Here is a 24,563-nt window from a genome sequence, read left to right on the forward strand (position 1 = left end):
GAAATTCCATCATAATTGATGATGTAATCACGCATTTCGTTGCACATGAGTTTGTTGAGTCTGAGTCTGACTAGGCCTGGGATCAGTTCTGATAATGTCATATTTTGCCTGAACCGGAACCGCTAATCTTGTTTCGGTTCGGTTACTATGTTATTTATATTAGGAACCGTTCGAGAACCGAACTGTTCAGTTCGGTTCGGTTTTGATCTGTTTTCGGTTCCTGTAGCTGACAACAAAATGAAAGAATATTACAATTTCCCAGCTACACAAGACTGCAGCACAACACATATAAACTCAATCAACTGTTGAACTTCAATAGTTCAATGTTCCATCTCCAGAAAGTACAGAACTTCAAGTCTTCAACTACATGAGAGTTGAGATTACACTATTACATAATGCAATCAATGAAAACGGTTAATGGCCTAATCAGTTAATGGCATGAAAATAAGAAAAAGAAACAATGAAACCAAGATTGTTCCAACAATAAACTGATGCAGTACAATCATTACAATGCACAAAGAATTGTATCCACAATCCACAAATATTGCAGTCTTGCACATGTGCAACATAAACATCTTTGAATGAAAAAGAACCAATATGCTGAAATCGATAAACCAGTTTACTCCACATTCCAACTTCCAAATTGCCTTCATTCTTTGATCCACAGTCCATACTTCATAGAGAGAGGTGCTTTAAAACTGAATTCCTGCATTAATAGTACAATTGAACATGAGACCAAAACATGGAACCAAAACAAAAGCAAAACAGTCCCAAAACATAACCAACACATTCACAAAACTTGGAACCAAAACAGAAGCAAAATAGTCTCAAAGTCTGGAACCAAACAGAAGCAAAAACACAATGCAAAAGCAAACTGCAAATTGCAAAGTCATACATCAATGAACTCAAATGACACAAACTGATACAAAAACACAATGAACTGAAATGATACAAACTGATATGTATTATATATCACTCTTTTACACATCAATACACAACACAATGAACAAAGCATAAACTGAAAACACAACACAAAGTCACAAACTGCATTCTATACTTACTAATTTTCACAAAATGATACATAGTTGCATACTGAAATGAAAACAAGAACAAAGTTGCTCACCTTAGGCAGTCACTTTGATGCTTCTTGAACTTCTTTTGGTTGACTTAGCTGCATCATAAGTTGTAGATGTCCTATTGACCTTACTACCCTTTGAAGGCATCGATGATGTAGTTGCCTCCTTCTCCTTCCTTTCCTTTTCTTCTTTATCTTGTTCTGCATAACAAATAATTGAAACACATGGATTTGATCAGAAACTGCAACATCGGTAACAGAAAAATTCAAACACAAACAATGAGGGAATCACACCTTTTTCCACTTCTTCAAACCATTCCATTTCCTCCCGAGTAGGAACATAAGCCAAGCCAGTAATGGAATCTGATTTCAGCCAGTTTTGAAGGCAAATTAATGCCTCAACTGATCTAGGAGTCAAAGAACTCCTATGAGGATCTATAATCCTCTTTCCGGTGCTAAAAGTAGATTCACTTGCCACTATCGACACTTGGATGGCAAGAACATCTTTGGCAACAGTTTGGAGGTTAGGATATTTAGGACCATTCAGCTTCCACCATGTCAAAATATTGAAATCAGAGCCTTTGGGAGGCTTCTCTATAGGGTCTAGAAGGTACCTATCTACCTCATTGTTCACCACCACTGCATCACCATCTTCAAGCTCTCTATCCCATTCCTCAAGCATATCTGCCATCTTCCCGGTAACTCTAGTTGAAGTGTATCTGCTACTGCCAGCAGTTTGAGTCACCTCAGATGATCTAGTTCTTTGTGAACTCTGTGAGGGCAGCGTAGCTGCATACAGATCAGTCAAGGAGACCACCAATTCTTTCAATTCAGCACTCTTTTTCTTAATCACTAAATCCTCCATGTTCAACATCTTCTTGCACACATTTTCAAAAAATAGAATCTTATACCTCGGATCCAAAACCAAGGCAACTAGCAATAGTTGGTTGATGTCCCCAAGCTTTCCAAAATATTTTTGGTACTTGACCCTCATCTTCTGCGCCATCTGAAATAGGATCTTTTGTGTAACATCATGGTTGTCCATAGGTTGACAAAACAAATCTTCAATCTCAACATGGATTGAAACAATATCATGGAAAGCTTTTGGTGAGGTAGGGTGATTTGTGGCACTAACACTCAATGTTACATTGTAAAATACCTTCAAGAATTTGACAAACACAACTGCCTTTTCCCAATCTGCTGCATTAGGTGGTCCAACCCTCTTACTAGATGCCCTACTGCTCCTAATTGCAAATAAATCAACACTGAAATCACCCGGCTCTTCACCATCTTCCTCAACAGCCTCTTCATCTTCATCCAAATAAGACGTGTACTTGCTGTCCTCATCATCTTTCAGCCTATCAAATGCCTTTCTAAGCTCTAAAGCTGTTTCCAACATAATGTAGGTGGAATTCCACCTTGTTGGAACATCCAACACACAAATCCTCTTGCAATCATCCACCTCTTTTTCTATACAAGACCTAAATGCATCTAACCTTGATGAGCTTGATCTAACATATCGAACTGCATTCCTTATACTAGACACAGATTAATCCAGTAAATGTAGGATAGACCTCACAATGAGATTGACTATATGTGCTAAACAGCGAACATGCAGATATTTCCCACCAAAAATAGCACTCTTTTCCCAATCGTTCATTTTGTTCCTAATGTAATCTATGGCATACTTATTTGCAGAAGCATTATCCACAGAAATAGTTAAGACTCTATCAATAGACTAAGCCCTCAAACATGACTCCAAAATTCTTCCGATTGTAACTCCTTGATGATTTGATATTACACAAAAATTTAGAACTCTCTTGTGCAATTTCCACCCATTATCTATGAAATGCGCAGTCAATACCATATAGTTGATGTTTTGAAGGGATGTCCAAGTATCAGTTGTCAAGCACACACAATGACAACTCAATTCCTTCCTAAGCTCTTCCTTCTTCGACTGATACATTTTCAAAAAAAAATTCACTATAACCTTCCTACAAGGAATTTTCCATTTCGGAATAGCCACCTTACAGAAATACTTAAAACCTGGTCTTTATATGGAACTAAAGGGCATTTCATCCATCACTATCATAACCGTAGCAGCTTGAATGCAAGCTTCTTGAGTCCAGTGCCTAGTTACCATATTTTCATCTAAGTCATCAGCACCAAGCTGAGTTTGACTCGCTGCTAATTCTTTTCTACCCGGATATTCCTTGCATATTACATGTATGTGTTTAATCAGAGAACTAGTTCCATTACTACTCGAATTACATGCAAGGTGAGTAGTACAATACTTACATTGTGCTCTTGTGGTGTGGCCAACTTCCTGCTCAATTCCATCCACAGTCTCCATAAGCGGGTGCTCCACCTTTATGAAATGTGCCCAAATCCAACATCTCTCCTTAGATTTCTTCACTTTCTGAGCTTTCTTTGCCCTTTTTCTCTTTGCAGCAGCAATCTTTGCAGCACCTTTCTTCGTGGTGCTAGGATGATGCGACTGAGCTCCTTCAGTCTCTTCTCCTTACTGTGTTGTAGGTATAATCTCATTTCCAGGACTCCGAGTACTTGAATTAGAAGAAAGTGAATTCAAACTCATTTGCAGTCGAAGTATTGAACAATTTGGGAGGAATTGGGAATTAGGGATTAGTTACGATTTGCCGGTTTGGGATACAAACTGGGATAGTGGGATTTAAGAATTGAAATTTTGGGTTTTGAAGCACATATGGGGTTATGAAGATAGACGGATTCTGGGTTTGGAACTTTGAATCAGGGAACTAAGGGAAGTGCACTGTGTTCGACTGCAGGTCTGAGGTTGAGTGTTTGAGGCTTTGAGAGTTGAGAGATTTTTAGGTTAAGCTGTTTAGGTCGAGTGTTTAAGTCGTGATGTCGTGTTGACTTGCAAAGAAACGGGCCTGAGGTCTACATATACATGGGCTTCAGTGAATGAATATATGGGCTACTCAACTACTAGACATGGATACTGGTTCTAACAGTTTCGGAGAGTATGGAAAAAACATAACCGGAACTGAACCGGGTTTTCTAAAAAGGTTCGGTGCTTCCATTTTGACATGTTTTCAGAAGTTGAAACCGAACCGAACCGCCGGTTCCGGTTCGACTCGGTCCGGTTTCACCGGTTCTCTGGTTCAAAATCCCAGGCCTAAGTCTGACTATATCGAACCACGCTCCGTTGATGAATGAATGCCAACGTAGAGAAATTTGGCCTAAATGGAAAGATATGATCCAGGTTAAATTGGATTCTCTAACAAAGAGGAATCTTTTTGAGCCAGTGATGCCAACACCTCCTGACATAAAACTTGTTGACTAATGGGTCTTCTTAGAAAGCACGATGAGAAAAAGATATAGTAATTTCGCCTTATGGCGTAAGGCTTCTCACAAAACGTCATGGAATCGACTACAATGAGACATATTCTCTCGTAATGGATGTCATTGCACTCCACTACCCTATCATTTTGGTAGTTTCCAAATAACTGAACATGCAGCTTACAAATGTGGTCACTACGTATGTTTATGGGGATCTAGATACGGAATATACATGAAAGTTCATGGTGAACTTCATTTACCCAAGTCAAGTGGCTATAGACCACGGAGCGCGTTTACAATAAGATTGAAACGCTCAGTAAAGTGACTACTTGATTAGGAAGGGATATGCCCGCGCGATTCCATAACAAGTTTCTGATTCTATCGCGGTTCATGTTGGACATGATCTTCATTGGAAGCCCTTAAAGAGTTAAGGGAAACCGCTGAACACTTAAAATCCGAGTTTGAGATTAAGGATTTTGGGAGAACACGATTATGTCTCGGTTTGGAACTTGAGCATAGTGTTGATAGATGCTTAGGCATTTTGATAAGGTCATGCCTTCAAGCACCCCCATGATCATCTGTAGTCTTGATCCTGAAAAGGACCATCTTAATCCTAAGGATGATGACGAAGACGTGCTAAAGGCAAAAGTGTCATGCTTAAGTACAATAGGCGCATTATTGTACTTAGCTCAATGCGCAAGACCGGACATCTCATTTACATTGAACTTGTTAGCTAGATATACCTTTGCGCCAACGCGACGCCATTGGATTGGTGTAAAAGATATTTTTCGGTACTTGAGATGTACGATTGATATGGGCTTGTTCTATCTCTACAGAGAAACGATAGATTCAGACCCATCACACACCAAGAACGCCGTCAACACTGGCCTGCATCCTCTATCCCCATCCCAAAACGACATGTGTTTTGGAAGGTTTTGCTTATGTTGGATATCTTTCTGACCCACACAAAAGTCATTCCTAAACTGGTTAAGTGTTCACCATTGATAAAGACCGTGATATCTTGGAGGTCTACAGAACAGACCCTAGTCGCTATATCTTAGAACCATGTAGAGATTATTGCTCTTCATGAAGTGGTTCATGAATGTATATGGATTGGATCCATAATTACGCATGTTCGATCAATTGTGGTTTGAAGTCTACCATAGATGAGCCTACAAGCATTTAGAATAATGCTGCTTATTTTGAACAAATGAAGTAAGGCTATATCAAAAGCGACAACACCAAGCATAATCAGCAACAACAGACTCTCCTCAAGATCAAAGTGAACTAGGTTCGATCTAAGGACAGTGTGGCAGACTTACTCACTAAGTCATTGCCTAAATTCCACTTTCGAGAAACATGTTGGTAGCATCATTTGTGGAAGTTATCCAAATTCCCATGACCACAGTCATCAGGAGGAGATGCATACATCAAGGGGAGATGTCTACATGTTAATCTCGAAACGTGAAGGGTGTGTTGTGCTCTTTTTCCCCTTCAACCGAGATTATTTTTGTCCCACTGGGTTTTGTTACTCGGCAAAGTTTTTAATGAGGCAACGAGATGAGCACCACGTTTGGGCGACACAAGGGGGAGTGTTCAAGTAAATTCATAATATGTGTCTGCCCCAAACTCTAAGTTACTTGACCTAGTAGAATTAGAGATAATATCGGAGAATTTTGGAGATATCCAATCAATGTAATATTACGTTTCCTTGTACCTATGCCTTACACACTACTAAAAATATAGCCTATGGGCACAGCACCATTGGGCACGAGCAAGCATCTGTGGCTTTTATTAGATCAATAGGGACAGTTGGTCTTGTTTAGTGGCAAATATGGTGATGCTCACCAATATTAGTGTTTAGCGGCACATGAGCGAGACCATCCGTCCCATAAGAGGGCTTGGGAATAAAGGGAACCACGGACATTTCAGTTTCCATCTCCAAATTTTAACATTATCACGCGCGGGTCCACATAAACTGAGTTGAAAATTCATTTTCGAATTTTTTATAACTAAAGAAAAATAATCCATCCGTCGCCCACTGGTTTCTTGTTGATATAAAATGGCTTCTCTCTCTTTTCTCCCCTGCTCCTACCTCAGACCCTCTCACTGCCATCGTCAGCCTCCGTCCAACGGCCAAACGATGCAGCTGAGGAAGATGAACAAAATTTCGACCACGAAGTTGTTGATTGTCGTTAGATCTGTCGGTCAGTGATCGCTGATCTCCTGTCACTTCCTAGCCAGAAGCCAACATCAGTTTCTTAAGGTTTGCAACTTGTCAGATCTCTCCTCTATTAATATAGATGTTTAGTATTCGGATCTGGATATTATCGGTTTCTTAAGCTAGCTGATCTCTTTAGAGTCTAGTTTATCTTATCTTTGACCCTTGTAGTTGTTTAGTTTGATTACAATTGTATCTCATAGCTTTGGCTTGAATCTATTGATACCTCCATGTTTTTATATTCAAAGATATCAATCATCTTTATGCACTAATTTTCTCTCTAAGGGCCATTCGAAAGTGGGTATCTTGATTTTGAATCATGGATTGAGATAAGCATACAAATCTCAGGATGTGTTCGAAAATTAATTGCTGCTTTCCAATCGGTTTTGGTTTTGGTTTATATATACAGTGCTCTATAGACATTTCTGTGACGTTTGTATGCCATTCTGCAGCCAAGTATATATTGAAGGAGGATAAGGCTACAATCACAGATTCATTGACGGGAGTTATAAAATATTTTGCTATGTCCAGGTTTTGTGTAATTAACTGACTTATTTTCTTCTTCTTGTGCTAGAATAATTTTGGGTTCGACTAGTGGACCCGGATCTGATGAGATACATTGATGATAAAATGGCCAACTTCTATAGATCTTCAAGAAGTAAGTTGTACATTAGATATATAAATTGGTTAGATGTATATTCAAGTTTGTTTGATGAGAAAGTGGCACAATATTCTGAAAATAATTTTAATTTCTTTCGTTTTTGGACCGTTTCACATGACATTATGACTCATTATGATATTTCATTCTATTTGGTTTGTAGGATTCACCTCTAGTAGGAGCATCACAAACACCAGTGTCAACACTATTGAAGAAAGCTTCGGAGAATATGAATTCACCAAATGTAATGAATATTTCAAAGCACCAAAAAAAGGTAGAAATTTCTCTCATACAGTTTTAATGATGGTATATTAATAAGTAGTGCAACTTTAGCTTTGGAGCAACTTCTGTAGTTGAAAATGGATTATTAATATGATCTTCTTGCTAGTGGCAATAGTATTAATAAGGGGTTAGTGTTGCTTATTAAGATCTGATTAATTCTTGCCTTATCCCATCAACAACCTGATATTAACTTTTGCCTTATCCTATCAACTATCTTAGACTTACTTCATGCATTGCAGGTCATTTGTGATGAATATGAAGTTGAAACTGGTAATGGAAGAACTATTAAACGGAAAACAAGAAGCACAGTCATGTTTGAGGTATGAACCTGGTGACTTCTGTGAAGCTGTTCTCAATTTCCGTGGTCACCTTCAGAATTATGTATCTTTATGTCTACATACATTTCCGAATACTGAATTTTAATCTGTATAACATCAAGATCCAAGATAAATAAGACGACGAGTGCACACCAAAAGTCAAAAGCCCCCGGAGTGTAGTCATGGTAAGCTAAACCCATTACTTTATTTCAGTTTTGTAATATCTTGTAATCCATCTACTTTCTCATGTCTCAAATTGCTTGGAAGCTTGGCTTGTACTAGTTTTGGATAGAATATTTCTGAGTGATATTGATAACATTTCTCAAAGAATCCTCATGCTTTTAGAATTACAATTCCAAATTTTATTCTGATTATTAGTTTAATATTTTGTTGGTAAGGTTGTAGAGCAGATAAAATCTGTCAATAATCTAAGGTTGAATGTTGTTGCCTTGTTTGTTTGTTTAGGATGTTATTGGCGCAAGGACAGTGATTGCAGGAGATAGCGAAGAATTGGATCTCATTGAAGGTTGATAGAGAAGTTTAATATAGTTTGTTTGTATTTTATAGCTTTTATGAATGTATATCATTCTTGTAAGTTGCAGAGTAATATACTCTAATGTGAAATATATGGTCAGTATCCAAATACCAGTTATGGTATCCAATACCCAGAATGGGAAGCCAAGCCGTAAGCTGAGCCGCATGTGCTAAGCTAATATATATATATATATATATATATATATATATATATTTTGTTCAAAAATTAAAGATTTGCCACGGACAAGTGGTAACAGTGGGAAAGGTGCTATAATAAATTAAAGTAAAAGTAGACAAGTGAACTGTTTATGTCAGAGAGCAGCGCGTGAAAATTTTTAAGGGTTGGCGCCAGATTGGGCACGGACAATTTTAGTGGTGGCTAAGAGGGGTAAATCTTAAATGGAGACAGTACAAATCGTCTCGGACATTAAATCTGTGGCTAATGACCAATAGGCACAGTAATCCGTCCCTAATAGTATCAATGGCCATGAAATAATGGCTGTGGCCATAGGCCATATTTCTAATAGTGATAGGCCATATTTCTAATAGTGATACTTCTCTATATAAAAAAGCTCTTATTATCAATAAAAGTACGACTCAATTCTTTCCCAATTCAGTTTTCCTTAAACAATGTGGGATTATTCATTTTAAGGAGCTGTTACTATAGAAATTGTATTTCTATCAACTTAATCATTCCTAACGGGCTAGTTAATTGGTGGTACGTCGGTACGTCGATCATGTTGTATATATCAATTCATGGTTGTCATGTTGTGGACTTGTGGATCATGTAGGGTTGGGTTACTGGATTTGGATTGGACCATGCATTAACAAGCTAGCTACGCCTTTACGGGCCTGTTAAAATTTAAATTTGTTCTAGTGAAATGGTAGTCAAATTTATGTTCGTCAACAACTCAAAATGATCGATATATGATATATTATCATCATTCAACTAGCTCCATGCATAAAATACATGCTAGCTTTTTAATTACCAATATAATTTCTTCCTTACAGTTTTTATTAGGTCGTGATCGACAACACACTTCACTTTGATATCAACAGTCTGCTACACATGCAAATGTTTTACATGAAGCCTATATATAACCACACTGTGGCATATTTATTATTTTGTCTAAAATTAACCCATAAATGGTCCTAGAATCTTTATTTTTCTTCATTGGTTTCTATAGATTCATCGACTTGTATTATTTCATCGTAATGAAAACCAGCCAGTGCAATTACCATTAATTTCAATGATCATCTACTACGTACCTAGCTCCGAGCTGTATATATGGGGAGCGAGTGACCACTAATACCAGCTGGGTTGATTTAGGGTTTGTTGGTCCTTCAACAGGAGCCCATTTTATTTTCTTCACGGCTTGCATTTTAAATCATGCATGATTTCTAATATAATTCATGTGAGCTCATTATGCCAAAAAGTGCATCAGACGACAGAACAGTTCTGTCGTCTGAACGAACAAAAATGTGTCGTCTAGTACGATGTCGTCTCTTGGGGGCATCAGACAACAGAAGTGTTCTGTCGTCTGATTTTTCAGACGACATAAAAAAATAAAAGTCTTGTGTCGTCTGATGAGTTTTGCATTTTGGGAACTTTGTGATATGTTTCTTTAAAAGCATTCAAACAACAGTTTTGTATTGTCTGATAAACAAAACAACCACAGTATTTTTTAAATACTATTGTGTGAAGCATATTTGCAAGACTTATTTATGTGGTCTGAATGCCCTTAAATAAGAAATATGAAGACTCTTATGTAGTGTCTTCTCTCATACAACAGCATTTAAAGGTTGTGCTAATTTACTTTAAACGACAATTATATGTGGTCGTAAAGAGCATCAGAGGACAATTAAGTGTCATTCTAGGGTACATACATACGACACTTAAGTGTTGTGTGAAATGTCTTTTATGAGGTCCTTTTATGTTGTCTGTGATTGATTCCAACCACACTTATTTGTTGTTATTATACGTTTTAGCCAACACTTTCGTCTTACTTATGTTGTTATTTTGCCCTTTAGACTACAATTTTATGTCGTCCCAATGCCAAAAAGACAATAGACTTCTATTTGATTTTTGTGTTGTTTTTGTTTAGCTACAACCACACATTTTGGTGTGCTTTTCTTGTAGCTTGCAATTTGAGATAACACATATTAGTAGTCCCCTGTTACAATTGGTATGCCTGCATTCTGGAAATTAAAATTGCCCATTCATGAAAGTATGAAACCCACATCCAAAATCATTCATTGCAATTTCTATTAATCCACCATTGTCTTATGTACACAACCTAATCATGAGCATCGATCAGTTCAAAATGTCTCATATCTACTAATCTGAATCTGCAGACAAGTCCAAATGCTTAATGAATGAAGAATCTACTAGACACAAGTTAATAAAGGAACTACCTAGCTACACTGCTGTACCAGTTTCACAATCTGATCATGAATTGAATCACCCGAATCATAGAATTGGTCATAGAAAACGGAAGGTATTCCGGGCTGCGTGAGTATATATGCATAACCCTGCAGATAATATGCACATAGAATGAAGTTATATCCTTGTTTTGCTGGATCAGATATCATGCAACCAAGGACAAAGCAGTTTAGCAGAATAATAAACAAAATATTGAAGAAATACAACAGGCTGTGAACTTGAAGGACCTGATTGTAAACTACTTGGTATATCAACCATCAGCTTGAAATTCCAATGCCATTGTAAATGCTGTGGGAGCCAAAGCAATTTCCTGTTCAATAGATACATTGTCAGCTAATTGAAGATGGTCAGTTCCAAACAAATAAAATTCCATAAGCAGATATGCGCCCCTAACATTTAGTAACTAACCAGCTAGACAAATATAGTTCCATATTTTGTAATTTGAAAAGTACATAAGAAGCTCCTCTGCATTAAGCTCATCATGTTACAATAAGAGTTGTACAACAATGAGCTATTAATTTGCTATAAATAAAAAGGTAAAGAATATGTTCACAGCAGAACTAAGTTAGCAATTAGATCCCAAAAGGATTCCAAGTGGTACTTACAAACAAAAGTGCTTTTCTTTTACAAGAGTCGACCAAAACAAGAAAACCTACTCTCCACTGCCCCGTTACCCAAACTCTTCTAAAACCGAAACTAAAAGAACATAAAGCAAGTCAACCGTAGATGCTAAACAACCCAAATGCAAACCCTTCACTTCTGAACCCTTCACTTTTTATTGTGTTAAATATCTAATAAGCTTCTGCAAGAACTGCTAGGGATCCCATATTTGTGTACCAAATGATCGGGCAGTGTCTCATTTCTTTAACAAATAAGCTACTAACATAGACCATCATTTGGTAAACAAGTACGGTACACAAACTTTGGATCCTTTGGACTACTGCTACAAGAAATTTCCTTAACATCAAAATGGATGTACAAGTACAGTTCTCATTGTACCTCATTCCTTATCATCAACTATCCCAATCCTTCACCCATCAAATACAGCACCCAGAAAGAATTTCAAATCACATTCTCACAAAGTCACAAATAACTTCCACTTGTCCTATTTTAAAGTGAGAAATATACTTAAATGAGAAAAGGCACAGAATACTCAATCAACCAAACACAGGACCAGCTACTTGATCATATTTGAAAGCGAGAAATATACTTAAATGAGAAAAGGCACAGAATAAAAGATTGAAGTCTCACCTATGAAATTCGAGATGAAACTGATTTCCCTTCTTCCCTTTTCTGTTTGAATGCCTCAGACTTTACAAAGACTGCAAATTATGGAAAATCAAAAGTTATTTAGAGATAAAAAAAAATTAGTTCCAACATCAGAAATTCCCAACATTGTCTTTAGCCACAAATTCCCATAAAACAGAAATTGTTCTCTCTGAAGACATGAGGAAAAAAAAAAGTACAAAGCTTGTATCAGAATTCACAAATCACAATCGAATTGAAAATTTACTAAGGAAAAAAAAAATTAAAATTTTTTTTAAAAAAAAACTATCTAAACTCACATTCTCTAGTTAGCACAGCACACTATCAAGGAAATTGCTAGGTTTTAGAAATGAGAATTAAGATACTAAGAAAAATACGTCATTGAGTTATCTACAATTACTAAAGCAGCTAAAAGTATCCATGATAGAAAAGATGCAAGGACCAAATCATAAATTATACCCGATTGAGTTGAGAAACTATAGTAAATAATCTTTATCAGCTCAAGTCATGGGATTCCTTAATAGTGTCAGTAAATTACACCTTTTCAATCGGTGACCATGTAGCATTTATAAATTTGCAGTGGTCAAGAAGCAAATAGTCACTGAAAATATACTTAAAAGTTGAAAGAAACTAACCTTGTTGGATCTCATTTGCAGTTGCTTACTTTCTGCCTCTCCCCTCCTCTTCTTCCAGCCTCTGAAAGAACTGGCATAGAAATTGGCATTAACCAACTGAATAAAAAAACAACTAAAGAAGACATCAGAAAGATGTATATGAAGGGACACGATATAGTACATTCTATTTCAATTCTGGTGTATAATTTTGTTATTCTTTATCTTCTTCCTTTCCTTTTCCGCTTCCTTTTTCTTTTTCTTTGTATTTTGATACTAATGTATTTGCAGTAGTTTTAATTTTTTCATCTATATCAAAGAAACACGTCTATATATAAGCATGTATGCCATACTTTGATAGCAATACTAATTGTGTTCATATCTTCCCTCCAATTCATACATATCTCCCTACCAACATAGATCAATTACTCGTCATTCAACAATGATAGCTTCTGTGTTCCTTTTTCATGCAAAACAATTACATACCCATGAAATAATAGCTCAAGTCTTTACCTGTCAAAGTATGACTGCAGCTCCAAATTCAACCCCTATTCCTTATCTAACTCTGCCTTCAAACCCAAAACCAGAACTTAGAGTCAGCAATTGTTATAGGCATGTTAGGGCTGAACATAGTCTATTACAATTGTTGATCAAATTTTCCAGTAAAGAAAGACATAACACTGAAACCAGAACCTAGAGTCAGCAATATGTCACGACTTAGGTTTAGCACACAATACTCATATAAATAATAGGGCTTTCCGGATGTACCACCCCATAAAAAGACATAAACTAATTAGTGTTCAGTTGAGGAGGAAAACATGAAATATATGGATATCAAAAACTGAGAAAAAGGTATAGTAATGTGGTAGAATTAAGAGTGTAGGACACATTTAGAGAAAGACAGTTTTTGAAATGTGTTTGTATGCTGTATTTTCATAGTTTTTTTTAATATTAATACTCTTCTTTTTCATTACCCTCTGCAGCAATCAAAATCTTGTTGAACTGCATGGGTAGTTAGCTATATTTGGTGTTTAATATTAAAGACATCAAAAATGTCGAGTAACTCCACTGAAAGCTTTAGTTCTATTATGCAGTTGCGTACGAAAGTCCAACTTATAATGCATATCATTAGGTATCAGTATGCATATCATTTGGTATCAGTATGATGTAAGCTTAAATGTAAGTTCGATTTGACCAAAATCCAAGTGGTGGAGAATTAGGCCTTCGTTGGGTATTAAATTGACTATCAATCAACTTTACAATCACTTCTATGCAACTATAAAATTTGCATACCCATGCAGAACCAAGATCAAGTATGTTCCTAGCAAATACCACTCTAATCAAATTCTCTACCCGCTTGCATTCATCTTCAATAGCATCATTAAGATCCACCACATTCTCAAACATATTTGATCACCAAAACCAAAAACAACCTCAGCACCAACAAAAGAAATTGCAGAGCTCAAACCCCAAATCCATAACATATGAAGAATTACAATGATTTTGAAGAAAGTTTTTGAAAAAGTGAAGCATTTACCTCTTAAAATGAAGATCCCTTTGCTGTCAGTGACCTCCAAGGAGATAGTATGTTGCTTGATAGATAATAATGGAAGGCACCACTCTCCTCCTCATTGCTGTCACAAAACTGATGATGCATGAATTTCATTGGTGTCACGAAACTGCATATATTCCCTTGCTTGATACATAATAATGGAAAGCTCCACTCTCCTCCTAATTTTTAAATTGGACTGTGAGGTCCCTTGAATACAATTTCTGGTTCAAAAGGATTAATGCAAAAGAACATCATGCAACAATTTAACAATGACACAACCATACAGTAAATACCAATTCAACTTCCAAAACTGCAAATTTAATACACAAATAAGCATGCATTCGGCACCAAAGCAATTTGCTAAGTAGATCTTTAAAATGCACATGCACATAGTAAAGTATTATTGTTACCTCTTTGCTAGTATTAGAACCTTCAGGTATGCAAACGGACTGCACTGGCCAAACTTGAATAACTGAAGAACACAAAAACACACTTGTTACAGTAGCTGAATAAGCAGAAAGGGGACATGAAAACAAACATAGACATTGAGGGGAACCTCCACCATCAAATCACAACCCACTTTCTGCTGCTCTCAAAGAAACAGAAATCAAAAGGAAGAAAATAAGACAATAGCTTTTCCAACTGATACATATACTTCTTTATAGCTAACCAATGAATTATTCTCACATCAAACTCTATCATACATCAAATAAAGCTGTAGTTAAATAAATCTATATCTTATTAAAAAGATACTGCCTTGAGCTTGAACTTTAAAAATATAGTGGTTATTCTTGTTTATAAGGTATAAAACTGTAAAAGAACCACCTTTATGTTCTTGTTTTGGTTGATCATTTTCAGAACCCAGTAACGATTTTGATGAATAGGAACGTAACTTTTGATATAAATGCAAATGGGTCACTGAATTAACAGAGATGCTACAACTGGAAAGAAGTAATTGCAATCTTTTACAGTATAGACCGACAGGAAGAAATAATTGCAATCTTTTACAGCAAAGCGTATCTATGCTTTGCTTCGATCACCCAGCCCTTGGGAAACCAACTGACAAAGAATAAATGAAACAAATTAGAAGCCATGGTAGAGTACCTGGGATGATCAATTTACTCGATTTCTGTTCAAATCGAACATCACCCACCCGTGCTGACTTGAAGAACAGTGAAATTCTTCCCGTTTCCCTCTTCTTTTTCTTCTTCTTCTCCTTCTCAGAGGAAAGCAATCGCACGGCCCAAACGATAAATCAGCAACATATGAATTTTTACACTGATTTTGAAGAAATCAAGTCAATACCTTTGATAATGAAGAAGATCGTGATGTCCAAAAATATTGTGCTTTGTCTGTCGACGAACCTCAATTACTCAATGATTTAAAGAGCGCAAGGGCTCAGCAATATCACCACCCCACCTGCCTACAATCAAAATCAGATGAGGGACTGAGGGAGATTGAGAGTTGTGAGATGAAATTTCAAATAATCAAATCTATTAACTGGAGATCGATGGGTCGGAGACCAACATCCCAACAATGAAGTATAGAGAGAAGGTTTACTTACAATGGGTCGAAGCAAAGCCGTGGGTCGGCGGTTCAGCGGTTCGAGATTACGAATAGGAGCTAGCTTAGAGAGGCTGAGGGAGTGAGATGACTGACTGAAAGGTTAGAGCTAGCTTAGAGATGAGGCCGAACCGTCGAACTTTGCGGTGGGTCGGCGGCGACTGAAACTGAGGGACAGAGGGAGTGAGTCGAAGAGAGGCTGAGGGTCAGGGATAGTCAAAATCTCGAATAGAGGCTGAGGGAATGAGGGATTAGGGTTAGCGACTAGATTTAGGTGGGTTTGCCACGCCCAGTGGTGACGGCAGTTGGTTTTTGATTGAAAGTGATTGCGGTGGCTGTTGGGGAGGTTGCGGGGTTTGGGGAAGGAAATGAGAGAGATGGAGAGGAAGACGGGGCCGGGTTTTGCTGAAGCCTGAAGGAGAGAGATTTTTAGACAGAATTTGTGGGAATGAAAAAAAAACACGTAGAGTTTATGTTATGCCAAAAGAGACCTAAAACAAAAAAAGTCAAACTCACCTTATTCAGACAACACTTATATGTTGTCTAAATATCACCCTATTGATTAGTTAACTATAAGGTTTGGGCGCTTAAGAGGGAAAAGACTCAACTTGTTGGAGGGAAATCTAAAATTTCTGCTAGGGTTTTTTCCCATCTTTTCAAACAACATATAAGTGTTGTCTGAATGCTCACCATTTATCTAAATTTGAGATAGGAAATCACCACCTTTTACAACTACACAAATATGTTATCTGAATGCTCACCATTTTTCCAAATTAAACCAGTATGGTTTTAGTGTATATTCAGACGACAGAAAAGAAAATTATGTCGTCTGAAAAACTCAGACGACATAAAACAAAACTTATGTCGTCTGATGCGTGTCGTCTAAAGGACTTTTTGGCATAGTGGCTTTTTAATTTGACAAAAAGCAAAAAAAATTAAACAGGTCTGTAAACCTCAAACACATATACATACGTACAAACAGTGGCGGAACCACATGGAAGGCTATCTGGGCTGTAGCCTAGATAGAATTTTGGTCCAAAAACTCCCAATTATATGTATATTTCCCTTCAATCCATACTAGCCCCAAAAAAAAAAATTATATGCAGCTACTAGACTAACTTGAGTCCTTGGGTCCTCGTCTCCTTGACTGCAGTGCGGCACCAGTTGGAGACAAGCTCGATGATCTAGTCATCTTTGATCGATGGACTCCCCGATGACTGCCTTGACCTTCTGCTAGACATGACCGATGAATATATATTCCTGCTGCATATATTTGCTCAGTACCAATCTAGCTTTTGTCAAAGCTTATGAAATTGCTAGAGTATATTATATAGTAGTGGACTAGTGGAGGAGGATAAAAACCTAGCTAAAAGAAGAAAGTGGGGGAGAAGCAATTTCTGAGATAGAAGAGGACGAGGAAGAAAGAGCTATAGCAGAAGCAGGAGGAGTAGGAGTGGACGAGTTGCAGTGGTAGTTTGTGTTAGAAAATTGTAAGATGGAGTGATATATATATATATATATATATGTGTGTGTGTGTGTGTGTGTGTGTGTGTGTATGATAATCAATGGGAAGTGGGGCGACTGAGTTTCAAACCTCAAAAAAAAAAATAGTGTACTTCTAATTAGCCTAGACGACTTTGTATCCTGGATCCGCCACTGCGTACAAGCGTACTAGTCCATGATCGATTATTTGATCTTAAGAGCAGCTGATTGACAGTAAAATAGTTAATAAGAATCCATGGCCTTAGATCTGGAAAATCTATTTACCACTGGTGTATCGTTGCTAGAATACATTATTTCCACATATAATTAATATATATATATATATATATATATATATATATATATATATACGGAGAGGATCGAGAGCGGACGTCCGCACTTTCGCTAAAGTGCGGACGGCGATGCAGCAGCTCGGCTCGGGGCGCGACGGAGCGGCGGAGCAGGCCGGACGGAGGCCAGGGGTCGGACGGACCTGTCTGCAGTCGGCTGAAGTCGCCGGCGACGAGGTTGCAGCGCTGCATGTCCGGTTGCAGTTGCAGGTCGGGTCGCTGCCCAGAAACCTGCAACACCGACCTGCTCCGACTTCAATCGCTGTCCAGACGCGTCTGGGAAGCCTCCGGCCTCTGTCTGGCAAGCTCCGCGCCGCCGTAGCTGCCTGGATCAGCCTCCTGTGTCGCCGTCCGCACTTTAGCGAAAGTGCGGACGTCCGCTGTAGATCGGGCCTCTATATCTATATATATATATATATATATATATATATATATAAATAGGCTTCTTGCATGATTGATCTTCATGCATCTTGGTCGCCGTCAATGTCACCAACAGAATTCTTGTGGCCAAGGCTGAGAATGCAACTATCCCCTGTGTTTCCCTCGAATCTAATCCTTTCAATACTGTAAATGATTCTAAGGCTACGTTTCTGAGTCTTGGCATGGGCTTACCAGCAGGACGCCCAACCGTAACAGACGCTTGTGAGACTGGATAGTCATAGAATCTAGAAGTAGTATTATATGACGGAGGAGCACCGTGATAGTCACTATATCTATCTGTAGCCACAATATGGAGGAGCCACAGCAAGAGGAAGAGGAGGACGAACATAGTGAGCAGCTGGTGCAGCACGAGCAATGCGCCACGAGAAATTAATGGGTCTCTCCAACCATTTCCATGCTACTTAGCCAAGCTACTTAGCCAATGTATAATACATGACATATGGTACTTTATAATCAAGGCCTCTCTAACCATTGTCAATTAATGGTATTAGTCATTGTGATAATAATACCTCCTTTTTCACATTCAAATTTTTTGCATTCTTAAATTTCCTTTTTATTGAGGATAATACTTGGCTGACCAGCCCCGGTCAGCCCGTCCTAACCAAACACAACGTGGCTTTTTCGCAGATCGACACGTGTTCTCCCCAAACACACAAAAACTACAGCAACACAAACAGCTGAATTCCTTCTCTTCTTCCTCGGCCATCAGAATATCAGATCCATTCTTCCTCTGTCCCTCATCAAATCCCAAATCCAAAATCAATAGATGGTGATGATCATAATCACAAGGGTCTGTGGGCAAAGAAACAAGCAAAGGGGAAGAGATCAAACAAGAAAGAATAAGCATAAAGGGTTCTGCCATCATATCAGTGTCAGTTTCTTCAACTCTGGCCACCGCGAACAGTTTCTTCGCTGTCGGTGCCTGCTACGCGCCGAATCTTTGCTTTCTTTCTTCATTTCTAGTTTGAATTCCGGGGCTGGCCTTGGAGTAGAGTGTTCTGGATAGAAATTGTGGATTTTCCTTAAGATTTGAGAAGGAATTGCTGGAGGAAGAGAAGGAATTCACTCCATTCAGATGGAGGGGAAAAAAAACACACGTGTTGGGCTTTGAGAGAGCCACGATAGCCATGGTTAGCATTGGTTGACCAGCCCTGGTCAGTGAAGTATCGTCCTTTTATTGATGGACTACTTCTTTGTGTAAGAATAACACAATCAAACAAACAACCATCATATACATTCAAGTAACACAAACCATAATTCGATGAAGAATTACTAATCTGATGATGTAGAAGCCATTGCAATGCTGAAAGCATAAGTCTTCTGTTCTCTCCAATGCTTTAGCAGTCTATAATGGGGTAGACAATAATACTTGATTAATTGTGAGAACAGGGACCTTGCTTTATATAGGAGTTGATGATTCCTAAACCTTCCCATAAAGATTTTCTTGTGAATCATGGATTCAACTCCTCTGCAAAACATACTTTACTTCATGTCTTAGTAAACTAATTATAGTCCACATAGGATTAGGTTTCCTCAACCTGCAAAGAGTATAATCACACTTTCCTTATTTGCAAGTTATCCGGATTGCATCACATTGTGTAATCCTAAGATGATCTTATATTGTGATTAATGAAGTTCCATATTGTATGATAGTTCAATTAGGTTTTACACTTTGTGGCTAGTTTTAATTGGTTTCGGAAGATTTTGGCATGGACTCCATCCTTTGTATCATTTTCCTTGTGTAACAAATTTCGGGGTGCATGTTGCCATGTTGGGGGCTTCTTCCCTCACATCACTTCCGCCCAAAAAAAAAAAATTTTTTAAATGAACACTAATTCTCCCAGGACCAAATCTCATCAAATTAAACCTTCACACAAATTATAGTTCGTTGTATGAAATTGAAATCACCCGTAATGGGGGACGGGCCTGGTTCATCAAGAACACATGACTGCATGCAGTTGTGCACAACAATTAGACCCCACTGTTACACTTTACCCTGAACTTTCTGTGGAAAAGTTGGCACAATGTTAACAAGAAGTCATTAATATTGCCTGAACCCCTCAGAGAACAATAGCCAAGTGGAAAATCATCTGCTATTGCATTACTGCTGTATTTCTGTTTGTATTTGCAGCTCCTGAGTTGGGCTCTAAGAATCACTTTGTTGGAAATTGATTGCATTCCAACCAAGTCCTGACGTGCTCAAATTGAATTCTAACCATTTCTTTTAGAAGTTTGTTTGTAATTCACAAGGGAGATGATGGTGTCAAAATGAATATTATATATATCTAGCTAGCTAGCTCTCTCCTTGTTTCACAAAGCATAAATGGCTGGGTTTGGAAGGCTACCTGGCGTTGGTCTGCCTCCAAGAAGAAGAACAAACCACACCCACCCCCGTCAAGAAGAAAATCAATGGTTCAAGCCATCAATGACTTCCATGGATATTCTGGATGATGAAGCAGCTCATAAAGCCCGGGAAAGACTAGAGAAAAGGCTTGGCCGTTTCAGACCCTGCTCAAGGTGCACTCTCTTAATTAACTTTTCTAAATTCCAATTTTTTTTTTTTAATTTTCTCTTTTCTAAATTCCAATATGATAAACGAGTGATTGATAATTAATCAGTAATTACTAAGTACCTAGTTTTGTATATACCAATTTGACAAAGGAGTAGCAGCAGCAACCATTATGCCAAAATGGGTTCAAGTTCAAAGCAATTAGGGAGGCCTTCACGGGGATCCTTCTTCTCTCTCAGCAGAGATGAAATAGATGTTTGTGCTATTTGCTTGGAGAATTTTGAGGCAGGAGAAGAGGCCATGGAGCTCGCGTGTGCCCATAAATTTCATTCCCATTGTCTTTCGCCTTGGCTTCATGCCCATTCGGATTGCCCCTATTGTCGGACTAATGTTTCTGTTTGTTCCTGAACTTCATTCCTGGTTCTAGTTTTGTTTCATGTACTTGCTAATGGATTGTTGAAAATACTAGATGGAACCAATACTAGAGAAAACTTTGCGTATCTAAGTTTATCCAAAGAAAATATGATTCATAACACTGAGATTTGCTAACGCAGTGTAAACCTCTCCACTGAGAAAACTTCACTGCGTGGCTTTTAACGTAGCCAACACGAAAAGGCAATCCAATATGAATCAATAGAGTTTACAGAATACAAGTAGTGTTGTTCATAACAAACACTTTCACTTAGCAACAGATGCTAACTTGTTTTACAACTGTTCTAACTTCTAATTTTTCAACATCAACTACTTCAAGCGAATATGTATTCAATCATCCTCGTACTCAATCTTCTCACTGATCTTGAGAATGAATTATGCAAGTGATTGATAAAGCAATGAAACACATGAAACAAAAAACTGAGAGTTTTCAAAGACCGATATAAATAGCCAAACTAGAAGTTCAAGCAAAAACCAATTTTATGCAACCAAAACTCTCACCGATGAATTAGTTTGAAAACCCTTTTATACAAGGTTCTAAAAAACGCTAGGCGCTAGTCGGGCAGTGACCCGAGGACTAGCGCCCAGGGGCCTAGGAGGGAGCCTAGGCGGGGACTAGGCGGTTTTTATTTTTATATTTTATTTTTATTTTTATAACATATAATTATTTAAATAAAAATATAAGGTATATATAATGTTGGAAAATAGAAAAAATGGCATGGACAAATAGGTCAATTGAGCAATAACTCACTAAGTATAATAATATAAAAAATAAAATAAAAAACCCAGCTTGAGTCTTCGGCATTCCAACCTATCCCACTAAAATACTAATTAAACCAAACCCACTACCTCTCTCTCTTCCCTCTCTCTTCCATTTCTGTGCATCAAAACCTCAGGCAACCTCTTCCCTCTCTCTTCCATTTCTGTGCATCAAAACCCAAGGCAAGCTCTTCCATTTCTCTGCGTCAAGACCCAAGGCAAGGCCACCACAGATCTGAGACCTCCAAGATCTCCATCTACAATTTCCAATCTTTAACAGTAAGCTACTACTCTCTCTCTGTTTCGTTGCCCAGAAAACGTGGTCAAGAAATTGGGGATTATAGTAAAGATTGAAGCTTTTGCTTTTCTTGAACCAAAGAGGGAATCCCATGTTTTCTCTGCACCCAAATAGATGATTTTGATTTTGAATTGTGATTTGTGTGCTTAGAATATGGATTTTTCAGTTCTGGGTTGTTGGCAAACTAAGAGAGTGAGAGAAGACAATCGTTGCTTTGACGAATGAGGATTAAAAAAAAAAAAAATTCAAGCGCCCAGCGCCCAGCCTCCGCTCAGGCCGCCTAACCTCCGCCTAGCTCACCTAGGCGGGCGCCTAAGAGGCCAGCGCCTAATACCTTCGTCCAGGCCAAAATCGGAACGGTACGCCGGCGACTAGCGCCTAGGCGCCGCCCAGGCCGATTTTTAGAACCATGCTTTTATAGGAGCAGGACTCCCCCTCAATCAAATCGTATCTTAATCACAGAATAAGATAAACATGGAAGGGTTTTAAAACTCTTTTTGGCATGTAATCGGTTATCCATATATAAAGAGATTTTGAGATCAATTAAAATCAATGCATATCAATTTAGAATCATGTAAATATGATATGTATTAAATATACCTTTATCTCAAGATCAGTGAGATAGTTTCCTTGAAATTCTCTTCATGCGATCTTCCTTTATTTCCTTTGTTTCTGCGAGCAATTAGGAGAGTATCTCTCCTACTTCTTTGCATGTCTGTTGTCCTTGAGATCTTTGGAAAGTCATGTGTTGAAGGGAGTAGTCCAAGTACTTACAATTGTTATACCATAAAAACTTGCAGCCATATATATGCAGAAACATCTTTTTAATTGGCTCAAGGATGTTAAATAAAAAGTGTTTATTTGCTAATTTGCCCTGGTACATAGTAGATCCTCAGGTTAGGCAGTTTTATGAGATTTAGCTACAATTAAATTGTATGGCCGATTAAAGCTAGCTGAACCAAAGAAGTTTAACCATTGATAGCGGAGTTTATCATGGTAAAAACCTCTTAAGCCGATTGGCCAGAGATTTAGAAATCAACTTATAAACAATTGAACACAAACTAATAGGCGTGAATTCGATCAGTCGATCACCTGCTTGGGAGAGGTAATCTTAGGGATAAGAGCGAGAAGAGTATGGTTAAACTCCGGTATTTCTTTGCCGATTATCATCGTCTTGATGATGCATGTTTTATTTTATAGAAGCACCAGCCCCGGTTACAGATAAAGCCAGCAAAGCCAACACTTCCATTCATGAATTTCGTACTTTTTTTTTTTTTTTTTGAGTTGAAAAAGTCATCTATTATACAATTCAGCGAGCAATACAATGATGACTTGCCGGTAAAGGATGCCAGAAAAAGTCATCATACAGAGTACACCTCAAAGTACACCCACAAACGAGTATACGACTAAGCACACCCCTATCACACCCACCTTCCTATCACACCCACCTTTTTGGATTAAGCGCAAAAACAAGAAAACAAAACTACCCCAAAAAAGAAAAAAGTAAACAAGAAGCAGTTCGTCTCTCGTTGATCTTCCCCATTCAAGCAGAAATTAAAGCAAATTCTCAAAAAAGGGTGTTCAACTCCTCAACCTGAACAGAAGCAGAAGCAAGCACATTTGGGTTACAAAGGTTTGCTAGCATCCTCCATAACCACCCAAACATCTTTTGCAGCATTCCCACTCTCCAGAACAGTAGCCTCCATTGGATCCTCCATAGGGAGAGACTCTCCTTTTGTTTCCTCCTCAAGCCTTTTTAGGAATCGTTTCCTACGCACCTTTCACTTTAGATCAAGGCAACACCACTACCTCCTCCATCTTTGCAACTTTAGTTTTGTTCTTCTCACCCTTAGGTCATCTGAGCTTTGTCTTCTTAGGGGAGATAATCAAGGACCCTACTGTTGAGGTAGAGAAAGTTTTATATCCTCAGTCACAGGTAGCTCCAATGCATGGAGAGACAACAAACGTTTCACGAGCTTCAGCATAGCCACCTCAGTGGTCCGTTTCTGACCTCCAAGACCCTCAACAGCCGGTGTCTCATCCACCAGGAAAGACAGTGTAGTACCTCAGAAATTCATTATTATTTTTTGAGGATTTTCCAGAATTTAATTAGTGGTTATCAGACCATTTCGTGGCTCATGGATGGAGCGGAAATATTTCGGGCGAATAATTATTCAAGAAATGTCATTTTAGGAGGGGGCGCAAGGGTTGACTTTTTATTTGTTGGGTTTCTCCCAAAACTTCCCTCATGAAAGTCGTAGAGCACATCAATACGAGTTCGTGGACATGTGGAACATCAAAATCGGAGTTCGTATGAGAAAGTTATGAGCGATTGAAGTTTGGGAAAATTCTATAAATAGGGGTTTCCGTTTTCGGAAACTTACTATTTTCATTTTGGAAACTTCCCTTTTTGAAAAATTTTCAAAACCTCCATTCTCTCTCATCAGCC

The 24,563-nt window shown here is 38.1% G+C and overlaps 2 long non-coding RNA genes across 3 annotated transcripts; one reads left to right on the plus strand and one right to left on the minus strand.

Annotated features, from left to right (window-relative positions):
• The first annotated feature begins 6,521 nt into the window (after positions 1 to 6,521).
• Positions 6,522 to 8,474, plus strand: LOC112200938. The gene is made up of 6 exons (XR_005809641.1): positions 6,522 to 6,662; positions 7,192 to 7,275; positions 7,439 to 7,549; positions 7,797 to 7,877; positions 7,997 to 8,059; positions 8,340 to 8,474. It is a non-coding gene; the product is annotated as an uncharacterized LOC112200938 (long non-coding RNA).
• A 4,278-nt stretch (positions 8,475 to 12,752) lies between these two features.
• On the minus strand, positions 12,753 to 15,712 carry LOC112200023. 2 transcript variants are annotated; one of them, XR_002936129.2, is made up of 6 exons: positions 15,586 to 15,712; positions 15,385 to 15,496; positions 14,691 to 14,752; positions 14,266 to 14,362; positions 13,242 to 13,297; positions 12,753 to 12,822 (listed from the first exon to the last, which is right to left on the minus strand). It is a non-coding gene; the product is annotated as an uncharacterized LOC112200023 (long non-coding RNA). The 2 variants fall into 2 exon arrangements; XR_002936130.2 differs by having other exon boundaries at positions 14,266 to 14,373.
• Between the last annotated feature and the right edge of the window lie 8,851 nt (positions 15,713 to 24,563).

The sequence above is a fragment of the Rosa chinensis genome, chromosome 4, assembly GCF_002994745.2.
Source record: "Rosa chinensis cultivar Old Blush chromosome 4, RchiOBHm-V2, whole genome shotgun sequence".
Classification (NCBI taxonomy): domain Eukaryota; kingdom Viridiplantae; phylum Streptophyta; class Magnoliopsida; order Rosales; family Rosaceae; genus Rosa; species Rosa chinensis.